The following is a 10,720-nucleotide window of genomic DNA, read 5'->3' as shown; positions in this document are numbered from 1 at the left end:
CTCATGTTCTTAACTAACCTCCAGACGAGCTTCAATGCCATACAACTCTCCTTCCGTGACCTCCAACTGCTCTTAAATGCAAGTAAAACTAAATACATGCTATTCAATCGATCACTGCCCGCACCTGCGCGCCCATCCAGCATTACTACTCTGGACGGCTCTGACTTAGAATACGTGGACAACTACAAATACCTAGGTGTCTGGTTAGACTGTAAACTCTCCTTCCAGACTCATTAAGCATCTCCAATCCAAAATTAAATCTAGAATCGGCTTCCTATATCGCAACAAAGCATCCTTCACTCATGCTGCCAAACATAGACTCGTAAAACTGACCATCCTACCGATCCTCGACTTCGGTGATGTCATCTATAAAATAGCCTCCAACACTCTACTCAACAAATTGGATGCCATCCGTTTTGTTACCAAAGCCCCATACACTACCAACCACTGCGACCTGTACACTCTCGTTGGTTGGCCCTCGCTTCATACTCGTCGCCAAACCCACTGGCTACAGATTATCTACAAGTCTCTGCTAGGTAAAGCCCCGCTTTATCTCAGCTCACTGGTCATCATAGCAGCACTCACTCGTAGCATGCGCTCCAGCAGGTATATCTCACTGGTCACCCCCAAAGCCAATTCCTACTTTGGTCGCCTTTCCTTCCAGTTCTCTGCTACCAGTCAAAAATCACTTAAGCTGGAGACTCATATCTCCCTCACAGGCTTTAAGCACCAGCTGTCAGAGCAGCTCACAGATCACTGCACCTGTACATAGCCCATCTGTAAACAGCCCATCTATCTACCTCATCCCCATACTGTATTTATTTATTTATCTTGCTCCTTTGCACCCTAGTATCTCTACTTGCACATTCATCTTCTGCACATCTACCATTCCAGTGTTTAATTGCTATATTGTAATTACTTCGCCACCATGGCCTATTTATTGCCATAACTCCCTTATCTTATGTCATTTGCACTCACTGTATATAGACTTTTTTTCTACTGTATTATTGACTGTATGTTTTGTTTATTCGATGTGTTACTCTGTGTTATTGTATGTGTCAAATTGCTATGCTTTATCTTGGCCAGGTCGCAGTTGCAAATGATAACTTGTTCTCAACTAGTCTACCTGGTTAAATAAAGGTGAAATAAAATAAAATAAATAAAAAAGTAACTTTAAACAATGCAACTTTAAATAATGCCACTTTAATAATATTTACATATCTTACATTACTCATATCATATGTATATACTGTATTTTATACCATCTATTGCACCTTGCCTATGCTCCTCATCCATATATTTATATGCACATATTCTCATTCTGTTACGCTGAGTGGAACAGGGAAACCCAAGAGCAGACTCAGATGAGGAGAATGGGATGAAGTAACCAAGGTATTTATTGCAACGGGGCAAGATGGAGTGCAGGCCAGGCAAAGCTCGGGCGTTGCAGGAAATCAGGTGCGGAGACTAAGGCTGGAGCGAGAGGGGTTTGGACAGAGTAAGCAGGTCCGGAGGGGAATCCAAGGGAGCTGTAGAGTGGGGAATCCAGGGCAGAGTAGCAGGATGAGGAGACGTGGGACTGGAGACAGGGACAAGAGTCAGAGCCGGCAGAACTGTAGCGGAGAGGAAAACCGTGTCAGGCAAGGAAAACATGCACAACAGGATAACAGGATCTAAATAGTAACAAACGGCTAGGAGCGTAGACTGACTGAGCAGCGATTACAATCTGGCAGTGTGGAAGTGGCAGGACTGAGTATTTGTAGAGGTCTTGATTATGGAACAGGTTGCAGCTGGTGGGGATCTGCTCTGACTCCAGCACCCCTGTCTCTGCCCAAACAATCATACACACAGAAAGAGAGGGAGAGGGAACTGGGGGAGTGGCAGCAGGTCAAGGAGACACAGGATAAGCAGTAGAGGGCTTGGCAGGAGTAGATGTAACACATTCACCCCTTTAGATTTGTGTGAATTAGGTAGTTGTTGGGAAATTGTTAGATTGCTTGTTAGATATTACTGCACTGTCAGAACTAGAAGCACAAGCATTTCGCTACATTCGCATTAACATCTTCTAACCACGTATGAGACCAATACAATTTGATTAGATTTAATTAGATAACAAGTTAGACAAAATTAGGACAGGGGTTGTAACATTCTCTGTTTCACGGAAACATGGCTCTCTTGGGATATGTTGTCGGAGTCGGTACCGCCACCGGGATTCTTTATTCATATGGCCGACAGAAATAAACATCTCTCTGGGAAGAAGAAGGGTGGGGGTGTATGATTCATGATTGACGACTCAAGGTGTAATCATATCAACATACAAGAACTCAAGTCCCTTTGTTCACCTTACCTAGAATTTCTTGCAATCAAATGCCGACCATGTTATCTCCCAAGAGAATTGTCGTCGGTTATTATCACAGCCGTGTATGTCCCTCCTCAAAACGATACCACTATGGACCTCAAGGAACTTCACTGGACTCTATGCAAACTGGAAACCATATATCCTGAGGCTGTATTTATTGTTGTTGGGGATTTTAACAAAGCAAATTTGAGAACAAGGCTACCTAAATTCTATCAGCATATTAACTGTAGCACTCGTGCGGGCAATACACTGGATCACCGCTACTCTAACTTCCGCGATTTGTACAAGGCCCTCCCCCGCCCTCCCTTCGGCAAATCAGACCACGACTCCATTTTGCTCCTACCGTCCTATAGGCAAAAACCCAAACAGGATGTACCCGTGACTAAAACTATTCATGCTGGTCTGACCAATTGGAATCCATGCTTCAAGATTGTTTTGATCACGCGGACTGGGAAATGTTCCAGGCAGCCTCAGAGAATAACATTGATTATACAGTCGTGGCCAAAAGTTTTGAGAATGACACAAATATTAATTTTCACAAAGTTTGCTGCTTCAGTGACTTTAGATATTTTTGTCAGATGTTACTGTGGAATACTGAAGTATAATTACAAGCATTTCAGAAGTGTCAAAGGCTTTTATTGACAATTACATGAAGTTGATGCAAAGAGTCAATATTTGCAGTGTTGACCCTTCTTTTTCAAGACTTCTGCAATCCACCCTGGCATGGGGTCAATTAACTTCTGGGCCACATCCTGACAGATGGCAGCCCATTCTTGCATAATCAATGCTTGGAGTTTGTCAGAATTGGTGGGATTGACCACAAGTTCTCAATGGGATTAAGGTCTGGGGAGTTTCCTGGCCATGGACCCAAAATATCTATGTTTTGTTCCCCGAGCCACTTAGTCATCACTTTTGCCTTATGGCATGGTGCTCCATCATGCTGGAAAAGGCATTGTTCGTCATCCAACTGTTCCTGGATGGTTGGGAGTTGTTGCTCTCAGAGGATGTGTTGGTACCATTCTTTATTCATGGCTGTGATTTTAGGCAAAATTGAGTGAACCCACATCCTTGGCTGAGAAGCAACACCACACATGAATGGTCTCAGGATGCTTTACTGTTGGCATGCCACAGGACTGATGGTGTGATCTCCACAGGACTGATGGTGTGATGACACAGGACTGACCAAGTGATCTCCAGCCTTGTCCTCGTCAACACTCACACCTGTATTAACGAGAGAATCACTGACATGATGTCAGCTGGTCCTTTTGTGGCAGGGCTGAAATGCAGTGGAAATGTTTTTATGGCATTCAGTTCATTTGCATGGCAAAGAGGGACTTTGCTATTAATTTCAATTAATCTGATCACTCTTCATAACATTCTGGAGTATATGCAAATTACCATCATACAAACTCAGGCAGCAGTGTCATTTGTGTCATTCTAAAACCTTTGGCCACAACTGTACACCGATTCTGTGAGTAAGTTTATAAGGAAGTGCATTGGAGATGTTGTACCCACTGTAACTATTAAAACCTTCCCTAACCAGAAACCATGGAGAGATGGTGGTATTTGCGCAAAACTGAAAGCACGAACCACTGCATTGAACCATGGAAAGATGACTGGGTATATGGCTGATTATACATAGTGTAGTTATTCCCTCCACAAGGCATACAAACAAGCAAAATGTTGGTATAGGGACAAAGTGGAGTCGCAACTCAACAGCTCAGACACGAGGCGCATGTAGCAGGGTCTACAGGCAATTACGGACTACAGAAAGAAAACCAGCCATGTCACGGACACTGACGTCTTGCTTCGAGACAATCCAAGGACTGCGGGTCCCGCTACCAAGGACTGCGGGCCCCTCCTCTCCTTCTCTATGGCCGACGTGAGTAAGACATTTAAACGTGTTAACCCTCGCAAATCTGCCGGCCCAGACGGCATCCCTATCTGCGTCCTCAGAGCATGCGCAGACCAGCTTGCTGGTGTGTTTACGGACATATTCAATGTCTCCCTATCCCAGTCAGCTGTCCCCACATGCTTCAAGATGACCACCATTATTCCTGTACCCAAGAAGGCAAAGATAACTGAACTAAATGACTGTCGCACCATAGCACTCACTTCTGTCATCATGAAGTGCTTTGAGAGACTAGTCAAGGATCATATCACCTCCACCTTACCTGCCAGCCTAGACCCACTTCCGTTTGCATACTGCCCCAACAGGTCCACATACGATGCAATCACCATCACACTGCACAATGCCCTGTCCCATCTGGACAAGAGGAAAACCTATGTAAGAATGCTGTTCATCGACTACAGCTCAGCATTCAACACCATAGTACCCTCCAAGCTAATCAGCAGTGGAGAAAGTTTTAAGTTCTCGGCGTACACATCACAGACAAACTGAAATGGTGCACCCACACAGACAGTGTGGTGAAGAAGGTGCAACAGCGCCTCTTCAACCTCAGGAGGCTGAAGAAATGTGGCTTGTCACCTAAAACCCTCACAAACTTTTACAGATGCACAATTGAGAGCATTATGTCGGGCTGTATCACCGCCTGGTACAGCAACTGCACCGCCCACAACTGCAAGGCTCTCCAGAGGGTGGTGCACAACGCATCACCGGGGGCAAACTACCTGCCTTCCAGGACACCTACAGCACCCGATGTCACAGGAAGGCCAAAAAGATCATCAAGGACAACAACCACCAGAGCCACTGCCTGTTCACCCCGCTACCATCCAGAAGGCGAGGTCAGTACAGTTGCATCAAAGCTGGGACCGAGAGACTGAAAAACAGCTTCTAGCTCAAGGCCATCAGACTGTTAACTTCCTGACTGATGTCTTGAGATGTTGCTTCAATATATCCACATAATTTTCCTGCCTCATGATTCCATCTATTTTGTGAAGTGCACCAGTCCCTCTTGCAGGAAAGCACCCCCATAACATGATGCTGCCACCCCCATGCTTCACGGTTGGGATGGTATTCTTCGGCTTGCAAGCCTCCCCTTTTTCCTCCAAACATAACAATGGTCATTATGGCCAAACAGTTCTATTTTTGTCTCATCAGACCAGAGGACATTTCTCCAAAAAGTACAATCTTTGTCCCCATGTGCAGTTGCAAAACGTATTCTGGCTTTTTTATGGCGATTTTGGAGCAGTGGCTTCTTCCTTGCTGAGTGCCCTTTCAGGTTATGTCGATATAGGACTTGTTTTATTGTGGATATAGATACTTTTGTACCTGTTTCCTCCAGCATCTACACATGGTCCTTTGCTGTTGTTCTGGGATTCATTTGCACTTTTTCGCACCAAAGGAGACAGAACGCGTCTCTTTCCTGAGCAGTATGACAGCTGCATAGTCCCATGGTGTTTATAGTTGCATAGTATTGTTTGTACAGATGAACGTGGTACCTTCTAAAACAAAATCTGAGGTCTTGGCTGATTTATTTTGATTTTCCTATGATGTCAAGCAAAGAGGCACTGAGTTTGAAGGTAGGCCTTGAAATACATCCACAGGTACACCTCCAATTTACTCAAATAGGCACAGTCAACTTAGTGTATGTAAACTTCTGACCCACTGGAATTGATGATACAGTGAATTATAAGTGAAATAATCTATCTGTAAACAATTGTTGGAAAAATGACTTGTGTCTTGCACAAAGTAGATGTCCCAACCGACTTGCTAAAACTATAGTTTGTTAACAAGAAATTTGTGGAGTGGTTGCAAAATGAGTTTTAATGACTCCAACATAAGTCAAAATGATAAGAAGTTGAAGCTCAGTATTGAGAAGTCAGAAGAAAAGCAGCGCTTGACAAGTATTGGTTAGTCAGCTCTGGAAGGTCATGGATCTTTACACATGATAATAGACGCTAACATCTTGTCTATTTTTCTCATATCACAAGATGGGGTCAGAGTGTGCCCAATCTATAGCCAATTACCAGCATGCCATCTAAGCGCTCTTGGCCTTGAAATCAAGGAGCGACTACGAACACACACTGGACAGTGTGTCAAATGGAGCCTTGATTTCAAGGCCTATTTTCATCAGTCGCTGTCCGACGCCATGGACAAGAGAGCACAATATGTGCTAAACAGCTTGGGCATCCAATCAGACGCAATTACAATTGTTCAAATCAAATGTTATTGGTCACATACACATTGTTAGCAGATGTTAATGTGAGTGTAGAGAAATGCTTGTGCTTCTATTTCTGATAGGGCAGTAATATCTAACAAGTAATCTAACAATTCCACAACAACTACACACAAATCTAACTAAAGGGATGGAATAAGAATATGTACATATAAATATATGGACGAGCGATGACCGAGCAGCATAGGCAAGATTCAATCGATGGTATAGAATACGGTATATACATATGGGATGAGTAATGCAAGATATGTGATCAATTTATTAAAGTGGCCAATGATTTTGAGGCTGTGAGTAGGCAGCAGCCTCTCTGTGTCAATGACGGCTGTTTAACCTCTATGGGCATATGACTAGCATGTGACTAGCATTCCCACCGAACACTTCCGGTGAATTTACTAAATTACTCACGATAAACGTTCACAAAAAACATAACAATTATTTTAAGAATTATAGATACAGAACTCCTTTATGCAATCGCTATGTCCGATTTTAAAATAGCTTTTCGGTGAAAGCACATTTTGCAATATTCTGAGTAGATAGCCCGGCCATCACAGGCTAGCTATTTTGACACCCACCAAGTTTGGCCCTCACCAAAGTCAGATTTACTATAAGAAAAATGTTATTACCTTTGCTGTTCTTCGTCAGAATGCACTCCCAGAACTTCTACTTCAATAACAAATGTTGGTTTGGTTCCAAATAATCCATTGTTATATCCAAATAGCGGCGTTTTGTTTGTGCGTTCAAGACACTATCCAAATGGGTAAATAAAGGTGACGAGCACGACGCATTTCGTGACAAAAAGTTTCTAAATATTCCATTACCGTACTTCGAAGCATGTCAACCGCTGTTTAAAATGAAATTTTTTGCAATTTTTCTCATAAAAAAGCGATAATATCCGACAGGGAAATCATATTTTAGTACAAAGAGAGCGAAAGTAAAAGCATGGGATCCCCTCATGCACGAGCCTCAGTCTGATGGGCCTCTGATCGACCACCATCCAAATGCGCTAAAGTTTTTCAGCCAGCGGCTAGAATTACATCATTCAGCTTTTTCCCGGGTTCTGAGAGCCTATGGGAGACGTAGGAAGTGTCACGTTACAGCAAAGATCCTAAATGTTCAATAAACAGAGCTAAGAAGCCCAAGGAATGGTCAGAGAGGGTACTTCCTGTTTGGAATCTTCTCAGGTTTTTGCCTGCCATATGAGTTCTGTTATACTCACAGACACCATTCAAACAGTTTTAGAAACTTTAGGGTGTTTTCTATCCAAAGCTAATAATTATATGCATATTCTAGTTTCTGGGCAGGAGTAGTAACCAGATTAAATCGGGTACGTTTTTTATCCAGCCGTGCAAATACTGCCCCCTATCCCCAACAGGTTAACCTATTAGGGACAGACGTTCCGCTAGCGGAACGCCTCACCAATATCCAATGGTACAGAGTGGCGCGAATTACAAATACATCAAAAATGCAAAAACTTCAATTTTTCAAACATAGGACTATTTTACACCATTTTAAAGATAAGACTCTCCTTTATCTAACCACATCGTCCGATTTAAAAAAGGCTTTACAACGAAAGAAAAACATTAGATTATGTCAGGAGAGTACCATCCTAAAAATAATCACACAGCCATTTTCAAAACAAGCATATATGTCACAAAAACCAAAACCACAGCTAAATGCAGCACTAACCTTTGATGATCTTCATTAGATGACACTCCTAGGGCATTATGTTATACAATACATGCATGTTTTGTTCAATCAAGTAAATTTTTCTATCAAAAAACAGCTTTTTACATTAGCATGTTTTGTTCAGAACTAGCATACCCACCAAAAACTTCCGGTGTATTTACTTACTCACGATAAACGTTCACAAAAAACATAATTATTTTAAGAATTATAGATACAGAACTCCTTTATGCAATCGCGGTGTCCGATTTTAAAATAGCTTTTCGGTGAAAGCACATTTTGCAATATTCTGAGTAGATAGCCCGGCCATCATGGCTAGCTATTTTGACACCCACCAAGTTTGGCACTCACCAAACTCAGATTTACTATAAGAAAAATTGGATTACCTTTGCTGTTTCCAGCAGCACAGTTGCAGTCACCAATGCTCTGGATAACATAAAAACAGCCTAACAAGAGTAAAATGGTCAGCAAACTTTTCTCTCATTTGTGTCTGGAAGTAGCTAGCAAGCTAGCCAACGTTAGCCAGTTAGCTTGGGTGCTTGACTGCTGTTGTTAGGGCAGAACGTTCGGATGAACCCTACTTTTTGGCCAGAGCGTCCAGTGTGCGTTCCGAGAGCGAAGCATTTTGAATTTACAAACGGCCAATCTGACAACGCTCTGAGTTTATGGCACTCTGCACTCTGGCACTCCAGATAAAATTCACGAACACACCCTATAAGCCAGCCTTTTGTTTTGAAATCTTTGGTTGTTCAGTACATAGCCTCACATGTGAATCATTATAGAGATGGTCGGGGAAAAAGCTTAAAATGGTGTGAACAATGCTGAACAGGTGTAGACAAAGATGAGCTCTCCAGTTGGTAGCAAAACATTCAAGAAACATTTTCTCAAAAGTGAGGTTACAAGTTTATCAACTTTCAAAGCAGAATTGCTTTCCCATTGTTCCTCAACTGTAGTGTATGATATACCATTTTCTAGCTCTGAGTCTCTACTTTTATCCAATGTAAAAAACAGAATTTCAAATGTTTCTACATTTAAGAATGATGGAGACCACGGTGTTCTTTTTGTTGTTGTTCCAACCTTACAGAGCTTGAGAGGATCTGCAGAGAAAGAATGGGAGAAACTCCCCAAATACAGGTGTGCCAAGCTTGTAGCGTCATACCCAAGAAGACTCAAGGCTGTAATTACTGCCACAGGTGCTTCAACAAAATACTGAGTAAAGGGTATGAACACTTATATAAATGTCATATTACATTTTTTTTTTTTTTGCCAATATGTCTAAAACCCTGTTTTTGCTTTGTCATTATGGGGTATTGTGTGTAGATTGATTTGGGGGGAAAAACTATTTAATCAATTTTAGAATAAGGCTGTAACTCAACATTATGTGCAAAAAAAAAAAAACTTTTCCGACCGTACAGTATATACAGTACTAGTCAAAACTTTGTACACGCCTACTCATTACAGGGTTTTTCATTGTTTTTACTATTTTATACATTGTAGAATAATAGTGATGACATCAAAACTATGAAATAACACATATGGAAGTAACCAAAAAAGTTGTATATATTTTATATTTGAGATTCTTCAGAAGACCAAGTCCATATTATGTCAAGAACAGCTCAAAAAGCAAAGAGAAATTGTAGTCCATCATTACATTAAGACATGAAGGTCAGTCAATCCGGAAAATTTCAAGAACATTGAAAGTTTCTTCAAGTGCAATCACAAAAACCATCAAGTGCTATGATGAAACTGGCTCTCATGAGGACCGCCACAGGAAAGGAAGACATTTACATTTACATTTACATTTACATTTACATTTAAGTCATTTAGCAGACGCTCTTATCCAGAGCGACTTACAGACCCAGAGTTAACTCTGCTGCAGAGGATATGCTCATTAGAGTTAACTGCATCTCAGATTGCAGTCCAAATATAAGCTTCACAGAGTTCAACTGTTCAGAGACACGTGAATCAGACTGTCATGGGCGTCGTAAGGATTGGACCAAGGCGCAGCGGGTAAAGTGCTCATCTTCTTAATTTATTTAAAGAAAACACTTAAACAAAATAAACAAACGACGAAAAACAGTTCCATAAGGCTCCCAGTCTATACAGAAAATAACCACCCACTGCCCCAGGCAGTCCACTTGTTGAGTCAGCTCTTATTCTCTCCCCAGTAACAGTAGAAGCATGAAACAAGGTTCTAAAGACTGTTGACATCTAGTGGAAGCCTTAGGAAGTGCAAAATGAACCCTAAGTCACTGTATACTGTATAGGCAATCACTTAAAAAACTACAAACCTCGGATATCCACAATTCCTGGTTGGATTTTTCTCAGGTTTTTGCCTGCCATATGAGTTCTGTTATACTCACAGACATCATTCAAACAGTTTTAGAAACTTCGGAGTGTTTTCCATCCAAATCTACTAATAATATGCATATCCTACCTTCTGGGCGTGAGTAGCAGGCAGTTTACTCTGGGCACGTCAGTCATCCAAGCTACTCAATACGGCCACCCATCCATAAGAAGTTTTAATGAACTTTGTTCT

The sequence above is a fragment of the Salmo trutta genome, chromosome 9, assembly GCF_901001165.1.
Source record: "Salmo trutta chromosome 9, fSalTru1.1, whole genome shotgun sequence".
Classification (NCBI taxonomy): domain Eukaryota; kingdom Metazoa; phylum Chordata; class Actinopteri; order Salmoniformes; family Salmonidae; genus Salmo; species Salmo trutta.
The sequence above is the reverse complement of the archived record's forward strand: the minus strand, read 5'-3'. Positions refer to the sequence as shown.